The sequence below is a fragment of the Apodemus sylvaticus genome, chromosome 14 (genome assembly GCF_947179515.1).
Source record: "Apodemus sylvaticus chromosome 14, mApoSyl1.1, whole genome shotgun sequence".
In the NCBI taxonomy this organism is placed as follows: Eukaryota; Metazoa; Chordata; class Mammalia; order Rodentia; family Muridae; genus Apodemus; species Apodemus sylvaticus.
Window position 1 is genome coordinate 29652354 of NC_067485.1, and position 12572 is coordinate 29664925.

The window sequence follows — 12572 nt, forward strand, 5'->3', positions numbered from 1 at the left end:
TTTTTACGAAGGTGCTGGCCCTGAGCACCAGGCTGTCTGGGCTCGCTCTTTCAGGCTAGTATTTCTGAAAGGGCTCGAGATTCCGGAAATAATGGGATGTGGAAAGGGTAGGGCCTTGACAACAACTCCAGAGCCAGCCACAGCTCTGCCTCTTTCTTCATTATTTGCCTCCATCTCTGTTTCTTCCCTCTGTTTTTCTTTCCTCTAGTTAGCCTTGAGCGTTTTAGAATTGATTTGTTCAATTGAGCTGTTCAAGTAATAATCACTATCGGAACGCATCACTTATTGAGGGCAGATCATGGGGTGGAAGGGTTTTCCGGGGGCAGGATGTCTTTTGTTCTTTTCCTTCTTCTCCTCCTCTTCCTCCTCATACTCCTTCTTCTTGGTTTATTTGTTGTGTCTTCTTGGTGACACAGTGAATTCTTTCATTCATGAACAAAATCTTACGGGATGCAATTCAAGCACCAGGCAAAACAGCTAAAGTCCTGGCCTGATGGAACTGACTGTCTAACAAGGGTGATGGGACAGTCAGTAAACAATAGCAAGAGATGCAAGTGATATCGTAGTACTTTAGATAGTGGAACGGAAGGTGGCAGATGCCAACAGCGACAGAAAAAAAGCACAGGTATAGAGGGCAGCACAGTGCTTGGCCTAGACTCCTCTTCAGGGGGAAGCACCCCATCTCTGGCTGCTGGGATTATTTGATATTGCTGGCTCAACCCTCCATCTCTCACTCAGACTTGCTCTCCTTGTCCAGAGTAATATACTTCTAGGGCGAGGCTCATGACTAATTAATGCCCGACTACCTGAGGATACAGGATTCTGCCACTTTCCTCGATTTGGGGCATTCTGATAGCATCTCAGCCCCAGGACTCCCCATCTTACAGCCCCACCAGCAGTGGAGGAGTGTTCCTCTTTCTCCACATCCTCGCCAACACCTGCTGTCTCCTGAGGTTTTGACCTTAGCCATTCTGACTGGTGTAAGGTAAAATCTCAGGGTTGTTTTGATTTGCATTTCCCTAATGACTAATGATGTTGAGCACTTCTTAAGGTGCCTCTCAGCCATCCAAATTTCTTCAGGTGAAAATTCTTTGTTTAGATCTGTACCCCATTTTTTTAATAGGGTTAATTGTTTCCCTGGGGTCTAACTTCTTGAGTTCTTTGTATATATTGGATATTAGCCCTCTATCAGATGTAGGGTTGGTGAATATCCTTTCCCAATTTGGTGGTTGCTGTTTTGTCCTTTTAACAGTGTCCTTTGCCTTGCAGAAACTTTGTAATTTTATGAGGTCCCATTTGTCAATTCTTGATCTTAGAGCATAAGCTATTGGTGATCTGTTCAGGAACTTTTCCCCTGTGCCCATGTCCTCAAGGGTCTTCCCCAGTTTCTTTTCTATTAGTTTCAGTGTGTCTGGTTTTACATGGAGGTCCTTGATCCACTTGGAGTGAAGTTTAGTACATGGAGATAAGAATGGATCAATTCGCATTCTTCTGCATGCTGACCTCCAATTGAACCAGCACCATTTATTGAAAAGGCTATCTTTTTTCCACTGGAGGTTTTAGGCTCCTTTGTCGAAGATCAAGTGACCATAGGTGTGTGGATTCATTTCTGGATCTTTAATTCTATTCCATTGGTCCACTTGTCTGTCACTGACTCCCCATAAGTGTCTGAGGAGGCCTCAGTGGCAGACAGCAACATTTTTTCTCTCTCTATCTGTGACCTTGAACTGACTCCTAGATCTTCCTGAAGGCCTCTCTCTGTCTCATAGTCTTGGTCTAAGGAATGCAATCTATGACAGGAAGAAGCAGCCCAACGGTCCAGGAGCAAAGGGACAGTGGGATCTTCACCTCATATGCTGTGGCCAATAGCAGCATCATTGGGAAGATGCCATTTGGATAAAACTTGAAATCAGAAGAACTGTCTATGAGAGGACACATAATGCAAATGTTTTTACTGAGTGTCCTAGATAGTGTTTCCATTGCTGTGATGAAACACTATGACAAAAGGCAAGTTGGGGAGGAAAGGGTTGAAGGAAATTGGGACAGGAACTCAAGCAGGGCTGGGGCCTGGAGCTGGAGCTGACGCAGAGGCCCTGGAGGTGGGTACCTACTGGTTTGTTCATCATGGTTTTCTTTCAGAACCTAGGACCACCAGCCTAGGCAGCAACTCACAAGGGGCTGGGTCCTCCTCCATCAATCGCTAATTAAGAAAATGCCTTACAGCTGGATCTTATAGAGGCATTTTCTCAAATGAGGCTTCTGCCTTTCAGATAACCCCAGTGTGTGTCAAGTTGACAGAAATCTAGTTACCACACTGAGTTTGGTTAATGGAAACATTTTAGCCACACAAGGTGCGCTGCTCTGCATCACAATCACAGCCCACAGTTCCCATTCTCCCCTAAAGATAATGGGTGGGGACCTCAGGGAGGAAGGTTAAAGCAGCTGTCAAAGAGAAATGATGCCTTAGACACCTCCCTGGGGAACTAACCTATCGCCAATACACTGCAGCAATTTCCAAGACCAGATGCCTGCTGGGCCCTTTGGGGCTTCTTTTCACACTTGCATGAATTGATCACCATACCCAAAGCTGAACCATCTTGGGAATGTGTCAGAGAGGGGCACTATATCTACAGAAGTCTGAGGCTCCCAAGCGCCACAACACAGCTAAATCCCCTGAGACCTGCAGACCCAAGAGGTCCTCATCCTTACTATTGGAATGCTGGACCTCCCACTGGTGAGGACTCATGCTGGTTCCCTTGAGACTCTGACTCGAGAATCCTTATTTAATTATTCAGGATGAGGGACTGCAAAAGAAGGTCATAACCTAGAGCATTTAGGGAACAAAGGAAGCGGTGTACTTAGGAATGGTTTCTATGTAGTGATAAAACCTTTCTAGTAACTAACCAACTAGCATATATAAGCAATAGCAAGGGCAATAATTACAACTGGTTTTTTATTCGATATAATCTTTATTTTCATTTCAAATGATTTCCTTTTTCCTTGATTCCCCCTTCCCCGAAAGTCCCATAAACCCTCTTCCCTCCCCCTGTTTCCCCATCCACCCCTTCCCACTTCCCTGTTCTGGTATTCCCCTACACTGCTGTACTGGGCCTTTCCAGAACCAGGAGCCACTCCTTCCTTCTTCTTGGACATCATTTGATATGTGGATTGTGTCTTGGGTATTCCAAGCTTCTAGGTTAACATCTGCTTATCAGTGATTGCATACCATGAGTGTTCTTTTGAGACTGGGTTACCTCACTTAGGATGATGTTCTCCAGCTCCATCCATTTGTCTAAGAATATCATGAATTCATTGTTTCTAATGGCTGAATAGTACTCCATGTGTTACAACTGTTAAGCACGCTTTTACTGGGTGATAGGGTGAAAATGTTCCTCCTTTCATTTCAAGATTCGAGCACATTCAAGAAGAAGCGATTTATTCTTGACAATCTTCACACATGAGTTGGGATTTTCAGTACACATCTCAGACAAAACCCCTTTCATTCCACCTGCCCAGTTAGGCAAAGTGGTCCTCCAGGGAGGATGAAGCTCCTTTCTGAGGCCTGCCAAGTATATTAGCCCAGGCCCTGGGGCAGACAGGTCTGGTCTCCAGGCCAGTCAGGAGTGGAGAGAAGAGGAGGTGGAGGAAGAGGAATGCTGAGTGTCAGGAACAAATGAACCGACCCTGTTCTCATTCTAGGCTGACTGTGGTTTTCCTTGGCATTTTGTCTGGTGTTCATAGAAGCAAGCAGGAGGTCCCCAAGTCCTTCTCAATGGCCTAAGTATCAGAGTCTCGTTCTACAAAAATAAACTTAAAGCAATAAGCCCTCTTGTCATAACGACAAATATAAGTAGGCACAGGGTTTTGTAGAGCACTCTCTGAGGCTTCCGCTGCCTAGCATGTCTGTTCTTAATTGTGTTTAAACAAATACAACATGGAATTGACCAATCCCACCACGATTAAATACACGGCTGGATGGTGTTCTGCACATTCAACACAGCATCATCTCCCCTCTACCTCCAGAATTTCCATCTCACAATATCTAAGTGTGCACCTATTAACTGTGAACCCCCAATTCTGCTCTCCTATTCCCAGCAACCCAGTCATTTTGTTTGACTCTCTGTAGATGTGACTCCCTAGGTCTCTTTCTTATAAGCAGAACCATAAAGCATTCAATCTTTAGCAAATGGTTACGGGTTTTGTTGTTGTTGTTTGCTTTTGTTTTTTTTTTTTTAAGAATGTTTTCAAGGTACATCAATCACACTGTCGAGGCTGTGTGGAAGTGAAGTAAGTCTGTAACGCCAGCCTCATTGGCCTGACTAACTCGGGGCTTGTGTTCTGCACTGATAAGGAGACAGTGTGACTGAACTGTGGTGAGTGTCAGGAGAATCGGCTTGACTTCTGCTTCCTCTCCACGTTGCCTAGTGACACAGCTCAGACAGGAACATGAAGCTACACGTAGGTCTGGTGGTGTGGCTGAGAAAAGTCGTCCTCACAGTACAGTCTGCATGCTGGCCCAGCCAGTATCATACACGCTCATGTCTCTACCAGCAGAGCAGATGCTCGACAGCTATAGATACCTAGCATCTCTGTGGCCTGGGACCCAATACAGGGACCTGGATCAACTTGACCCTGAAGCCACCGTCCTTTCCTTTTGCCTCTCCGTGTGGCTTCACATGTTCCTTTCCCTCAAGTATCTGCACTGTTTTGCATTCAGCTCACTTCCTTATTTATTTTGACTGTGACTCAGTAGTGCCACAAACCTCACCGAAGGCTACTGAGTTCATTGGCCTTGGCCAGTTGTATCGGTACCTCTCAGTTCAATATTTTGGGAGATGCGTTGATTGACAAGTTTCATTTCACGCAAGCTTCGATATGTAGCTCAGGCTGGCCTCGAACTTGTGATACTCCTTCCCTGGTCTCAGGACGCTGCGAATGCAGCCCCGTTTCAGCACGCAGGGCTTCTGGAAAGCGTGTGGATCTATTGCTCAATCTGAGTCATCTTGCTGCAGGGGTGTGGGTAAGAGAGGAGCGGGAAAAGTGGGAGGATGCTGGTGGGAATCCCGTGGAATGCTAGGTTCCCTTTTGTACAGACTTCAGTGGGCAGCCGACAAAGCAAGGCTGGCATACCGACTGGAGGAAAGGGCGAACGGGCTGAGCCGGGAAGAGAGCGGCCTCCTCCAGAGGCTCACCTCCCCGGCTCTGCTCCGTCTTCACTCCTCCTTGTGCAATCCGTGACCCTCTAGACATGACTCACTCAATGGGGAGACTGTAAAACCTCCACAGAAGGACGGCTTTGTGAGCTTGTTGTTCTTTTATGGAAGGGCCTTGGTTATATTGATTAATTAGCCAGCTAATTAACTCATCAACCTCCATATGTTTACTGAGCACTGTCTGTGTGCCAAGGGCCCTGCTTTGTCCCTTCATGGCGATGTACAGAGGCTGTTGAGCCTTGTGGACATGTGCCTAGTTAAGTCGGGAACTTAGATGAGAATCCCTAAGTGAGGAAAATTTATTCACCCTCCCAGGCACCATCTGGGAACTCTTCAACGCTACCTAAACAGTCCTGAATGCTAGGACCTGTTTTCCCCATTGTAGGGTTTAGATGGAAGGTTCAGGACGGTAGATAGCTTGCCTCTCTAGTCAGCAGAATGTCCAGGAAGGATGCTCTCCCTGATGGTCATTACTAAATCGTGCCATTCTGTATACCCTAAGCTGCCTTAAACAGAGGCGTTAACTATTCCCAGTGTTCTTTCCTACACAACCCTTTCCAAAGCTATGCATAGAGACAGGTGCAAAGGTGACCCTGGAAGAAACCAGACACTCAGTGTAGACAGATCTAACCCGGAAATCAGTGCAACCCAGATGAGCCCATTTGACAATGAGCTAAAGAGAACACGGTTCTGTGCGCTGATTGATCTTTCAAATGTTTCGTCTGCTTTACTCACTTAGGTAAATTTCACCACCATTTCAGTTATCGACTAGGAAAAAGTCAAAACATGCAAACATGCCTGAAAAAAATAATAAAACAGGACCCATCTTTTAAAATAATTAGAGAAACTACAGTGCTTTTAAACCAAAATCAATCTGGCTTAAATGTTTGAGAGTTCTCTAGATTGGTCACAAATGGATACAGTGTTAATTTCGTTTGGTTTTATAATTGAATTCATATTTTGTATCAACTTCTTTATTCTTCAAGGAAGTCATGATACCTCTAGTCTTGTATCTGAGATTTCCAGGAACTGTGGTTCCATTTTCCATCTGTCTTTATGCACTTTAACTTACCCCCTCTCATTTAAAGACCCCAAAGATGTAGATGATGATGATGATGATGATGATGATGATGACGATGACGATAATTTGGGCAGGTTCTTTTTGTTTGTTTAACTTTTCAGTCTGGAGGTAAATTCAAATCCTCAAAGAACATTACTACTTTGGCATCTCATGTCTATCATTAAGACATGCTCACAGACTGGAGGGTTGGCTCAGTGGTTAAGAGCACCGACTGCTCTTTCAGAGGTCCTGAGTTCAATTCCCAGCAACCACATGGTGGCTCACAACCATCTGTAATGGGATCTGATGCCCTATTCTGGTGTGTCTGAAGAGAGTAGTGGTGTACTTATATACATAAAATAAAGAAATTTTTTAAAAAAGAAAACGACACACTCATGGGTGGGGGGTGCTGGAGAGATGGCTAAGTTAGTGGTTGAGAGCACTCACTGCTCTTTCAGAGGCCCTGAGTTCAATTCCCATCAGCCACATGGTGGCTTACAACCATCTGTAATGAATCTGATTCCCTTTTCTGGTATGACTGTAGACAGCTATGTGTACTCATCATATATATAAGACAAAGACACACTCGTAATGTTGCTTAATCCCAAACAGTGGTGCTTGACTGTCTGGGAATTTCAAGGTCCTGGCAGCTATGGACTTCGTGTTTAGGGGGAAGATGGTCCTCGGTTCCTCCACAAAGCTGCCCTGTATTCATCCAGCACCTGGATCAGCATGAAAGACTGGGTCAACTGGAGACACAGTAGTACTTGTTTCCCCTCTGTCTATGTAATGTCAAAGTTAACCTATCATCTTCATAGACATGTTAGCAAACACTGGTGTGGAGAAGAAACAAACACCAGCTAGCAGGCGATAAGGGTAAGACACACCGCCATTCTGGTTCCTGCTTTAGAACATCCTCTGTGCTACAAGCGCTCACCTCGTGCTGTCTAGGGGAGCAGGCTCTGTCCAAGGCTTTCTCACTTCTCAGACAATCACAGAAACGTCTGGAACACTTTGCTCTAATATGGGCTGGCAGACTCTGATTTCTTGGACGAGTTGGTGTGCATCTGCCTTTACATGGCCCGTGAACTGTGAGCAGAGTTTCCATTTTGAAATGACTGAAACAAAACATTAAGGGAAGAACATTTACGAACACAAAACGGACATAAAATTCAAATGTTAGTGTCCGTAGATAAAGCTGTTCGACACACAGTTCTATGTGGCCGCTCTCACTGGGCTGTGGTCAGGCTGAGATCTCCCTGCTGGTGGACTTGTCACACGACACACTAGGAAAGTCAAAACAATCCTGGAAAATCCCCTTTCCTCAGCCTGTCAAATGTCTCACGCCACCAATGTCTGTCTTGGGTCTTCTGGCCTTCTCTTCTTTTACTATGGGTGACATTTCTTTTTCTCTCATGGAAGACTGAATGAACCCCACTTTCTTCAGATCACCCCCTTCTAGATGTTTTGCCATCTCTTTCTTTTCTCTCTCCTCCACGAGATTGTACAACTTCTTTTCTGCTTAATCAATCTGATACAGTTTTAAAATGTATTGGCGGGGCTAGTCAGATGACTCAGAGGTTACAGGAATTCACTGGCTGTTCTACCAAAAGTCCTGAGTTCGATTCTCAGTAACCACATGATGACTCAAAACCATCTATAATGAGATCGGGTGCCCTCTTTTGGCATGCAGGCATACATGCAGGCAGTGTAATTTTCTCTCTCTATCTCATATATAAATCAGCCCACAGATTCCATATGATTCCATAGATTCTCATGTATATATATATATATATATGAGATAAATAAATCTTAAAACAAAATTTAAAATAGTACTTAGCAGATAATAAACACCTGAGGCAAAAACAAGTTATAAAGAAGAAAGGACTATTTCAGCTCACAGATGCTGAGGCCTTAGCCCATAATTACTTGATGCTGTTGATTTGGGTCTCTGTTGAGGCAGCACACTGAGGTAGGAGAGCATGGTAGAAGGAGTCCTCTCACTACATCAGCTTTGAAGCAGTGTAAGGAATAAATGTAAGCACTATAGAAGAAATGTAGCCCAGTCCAGAGTGTGTGAGTGTGTGTGAAATGTGATAAGGTAAAAGCCCTAACTAAGTGAATGCCTCAATTTTGATTGGCTAAAATGTTACTGTGGAAACCAAGTCTGGAGTGTGTGTATGGAGATGATAAGGCCCAGTCGCAGATAAAGTAGAGCTAAATGTCTGAGGTGAACGAGACTTAAAAAAACCCTGGTCTGGTAGCTATAGGTTGGCTCATCCCTAAGGGCCCAACGGAGACTGTTTGTGTTAAGACTGGCTCATCCCCAGAGCCAGCCCACAGATTCCAGATGCCTCAACTCTGGTCCGAGGCTCTAGTGGAGATCCAGACAAAGCAGTGGGCCTTGCCTGTACAGCCATAAGAACCAGGCTATAACACTTGCCAGACCAGAGGTGAGTGAGTGAGTGAATATGCAAATGAATGCAATCCCATTTCGATTTCTATTTGGTTATTGTTGCTTATGAATAAATACTAGGATAACCTGATCCTCCAAGTCACAGGCATTTCTTTCTTTCTTTCTTTCTTTCTTTCTTTCTTTCTTTCTTTCTTTCTTTCTTTCTTTCTTTCTTTCTTTCTTTCTCTGTCTCTCTGTCTCTGTCTCTCTGTTTCTCTGTCTCTGTCTCTCTCTGTCTCTCTCTGTCTCTCTGTCTCTCTGTCTCTCTCTCTGCCCCATCCCTAAACCTCACTCAAGGCAAACAGAAAGGAAATCAGATTGGCTGGAGTCCCACCATTCCCTTTGAGGATGCTCTACAGATAACCTAAAGACTTCCCTTTAGGCTCCATCCCTTCTGACAGCACTGCAGGCTGGACACCAATCCTTTAAGAGGATAAGATCCAGGTTGCAACAAACGAGACCTTTAAAAATCATTTCTCCAAAGAATCTTCACTTGGGCCCATCGGGCCGACTACAGCCCACACCTTTGCTGTCCTCCCAGGGACACTGGCCAGGGGTTCCGTGGTCACAGCCCCTCACTACCTCTAGTACATTCTTACCATTGAGCCTGCTTTCACAGGTAAGTACTGGCTGCCTGGTGGTCAAAATTGATAGTGATTTCCTTTTACTAAGAGTGGCCTTTAGTTGTTCTTAGTAAGGTTTAGTAAACCTCCTTCTGTCTTAAACCTGGTGTTCAAGCATTATATTCCCTTATCTTTCCTTCTGTGTCAAAGTCTCATCCTGGGCATGCCCTGTAATGCGGTCCTGAGATGTCTTTTCTCTCTGTGTGTGGTTTCTCTAGGTTATTTCCTTACGTTAAATGCCACTGCTGTACTTTAAGTGTATCCTGCAGAACTTCTGTGTTGGGAGCTAATCTCCAGGACATGCACTGAGATGTATGCCCCCCCCCTTTTTTTTTCACTTTTAAAAATTCATTTATTTTCTATGCATGTATTAATGTAAAATACGTGACAATAGATGTACGGAGATCAAAGGTCAACTGGCAAGAGTTAATTCTCTTATTCCACCATGTGGGTTCTAGAGGTTAAACTCAGGTTGTAAGGCTTGGCATCAAGTGCCCTTACCTACTGAGCCACCTTGCCAGCCTGTGATGTGGGACTTCTAAAAGACCATTAGCTTACAATGGCTTTGTCCTTATGAATGGATGGCTGTTGTTATTAAGGGAGGTTCATTAGCGATAACTTGGCTCCTGCAGTCTTTCTTACATGGTCTTGCCCTTTGCCCTCTATGTTAGGGTGGTGCAGCAGGTGCCTCTTAGCAGGTTGGGTCCTTTTCCTATTGGGCTTCCCAGCCTCTGGAGACATAGCAATATTTAAATTACCCCATCTTAGGTATTCTGTTCCAATGGAGTGAAATGAACTATGACAATCTTCGATATGCAAATCATTCCTGATTCTAGAGCTCTGATTCCTCCTGAGATCCTGACTCCAGAGCTACAAACCTGACATCCCCACGGGGATAGAAGATATATCAAACTACAGTTTCCCCGCCACAAACTCCCTTCACCAGGATTTTCCTTGTTCAATAAGTGGAACTTCAAATGGATTCATTTACTGTAGTCTCAAATGCAAGACTTGTGTGTGTGTGTGTGTGTGTGTGTGTGTGTTTCAGCCTCCCCACCCCCAGTCAGGTTCATTTGTGCCAGCTCCTCCATCCTCCTTTTCGCTCTCCTCCTGCATCCTAACCGCCTTATGGCACTCAGTGAGTCCTCACTCACTGCTACCTCTCTTGGTGCTCTTCCCTCAGCATCTTTTGATTCCCTCCCATCTCCAACCTCCGCTCCTAACCCCCTCTCTCTTCCTGATCCCTCCTTCCTGTTCTTTAACCACCCCAAGCCCTCTCCCATCTACAGCTTTCTCCGGGTGTTTCACATTGCTCCATTTTCCGCCTGAGTTTAAGCAGAGTCCCTGGTTCCTCCTACCCACAATCCTTTGTAAGATCATCTTTTCTTAGGACCATCGCGAACGCTACACCTTTTCTCGGTAAGTTATTGGATTTTGTCTCTTTCCTCCGGAACGCAAACTCCATGAGAACAGAGATTAGTAATGCATCTTCAGAGCTTGGAATTGTCCTTGTTTTTAGTCAATATGTTATTTTTAATTTTTATACCTATTTTAATTTACGTTGTTATTGTACTTTGGGGGTATGTGTGTATGCACATGGTATCAAGGCCCATGTGTGGGTGGAGGTTAGAGGAATCTATCTGGTATCCGGAGCCGTCACTCTCCCACTTGTCCCCCAGGCAGGGTCACCCTCTCACTGAACCTGGAGCTGGTCTGGTGGCCAGTAAGTCCCAGCAATCCTCCTGTCTGTGCCTGCCCTATCTGTGGGGTCAGATTGCACAGTCACAGAGGCCTTTGCGTGGGTGATGAGGATTTGAACTCAGATCCTTGCTCTTTTGCAGCAAATGCTTCCACTCTTGAGCCACCCGCTCAGTCAAGGCTCTAAATCGATAACTCAAATATTGACTTTCAGTTTCAAAGCTAACCTGCGCATCTGCACACCCCCGCCCCCACCTGTCTCTGCTGGGGATGAAATCCGGGATGTCTCTTGCTTGCTAGACAATACACCTTCCAGAAAATTGGCTCAGCCAATTTTCTTTTCCTGTTCATATTTGTAATAGTAATAGTTTTTGCACACTGCTTTTCCCATTCAGCAAAGCAAGTGTCTTCACTTATTACTTAATCAGATTTGTAAACACCCTTATAATGGTTGCATAATACAGCATTCCATGGTTGTTTACCTCGGTGTAATGTGATATTTGGGTCATACTGAATTTTTCACAATGACGAGCAACCTGTGTGTGCACACGTGTACATGTGGTGCACTACCCTGTTTTATCTGGTCACTGGAAATGAATCCTTGGAGACCCATGGCCCAGTAGCAGCCGCTCCCAGAGCCGCACACCTGGTCTGGCTTGAGACTAAGCCCAGAGTCTGGAGTGCAATTAGCATTTGAATTAGCGACATGGGGATAAACAGGTGATTATCCCATTTAACAGCTGTTGGATGGTGTTAAATAGACACTGTCTGACAGCTTGAGCTTCAGATGTAGGGTTTATTAACATGATTCAAAGACGAAGAATTGCTTGTTTTTTTTTAAAAAAAAAAAAAAGAAAAGAAAAGAAAGCAGGGTTTAATAAAAAACAAGTCCTTTCAAACTGCTTTTGACCAAGCTAAACTGATTCCAACTCCTGAATCGAGCCGCTTGCTCGGGAGGTAAATAGCACAAATAATCTCATTTCATACCCCCCCGCCCTTCGTCTGAACAGCTCTGTGTGGTTTACAGATGCGCTCACCACACCTCTCAGCTGGGACAAGAAACGCTCAACAGTCAACAGTAAGGACCCAGCAGTTCCGCTTTGTTCACAGTGAACCGGCAGAGCCCAGCGGGCTCTGACAGGATCAGGCAGATGAAATTCGAACCCACAGCCCCAGTTTCTAAAACAACAGTCCTTGTTTTCTTGGTGAAAAGAAAAAAAAAATCTATTGACACTTTTAGAGTTAGTATCGGGTGGGAATGTTTTGATTGTACGCGACGTTTGTCTTGACAGTTTTTCTTTAATTAGTGGCCTTGTATTAGAGCTGTGAGAACCTATACCTATGAGTTCGCTGTGGGTGGGGTGGGCGGGCAAGCGGGCGGGACTGGGGGTGGGGTGAGGAGGCTGATAGGATAGATTCTTGCGGCTTCTCCTGTACCTTTGTGGTTCTTCATTTCTGGTTTGTGGGGGTTGGGGGTTCTTTGATCTTGTTTTGTTTTGTTGTCGTTTATTATCTAGGTGCTG

The 12572-nt window shown here is 44.9% G+C and overlaps 1 long non-coding RNA gene across 1 annotated transcript; it reads right to left on the reverse strand.

The window, feature by feature from the left end:
- Nucleotides 1-3082: 3082 nt before the first annotated feature.
- Nucleotides 3083-8287, reverse strand: LOC127665150 (uncharacterized). Its single transcript, XR_007973322.1, has 3 exons — nt 8203-8287; nt 7211-7391; nt 3083-6995 (listed from the first exon to the last, which is right to left on the reverse strand). It is a non-coding gene; the product is annotated as an uncharacterized LOC127665150 (long non-coding RNA).
- Between the last annotated feature and the right edge of the window lie 4285 nt (nt 8288-12572).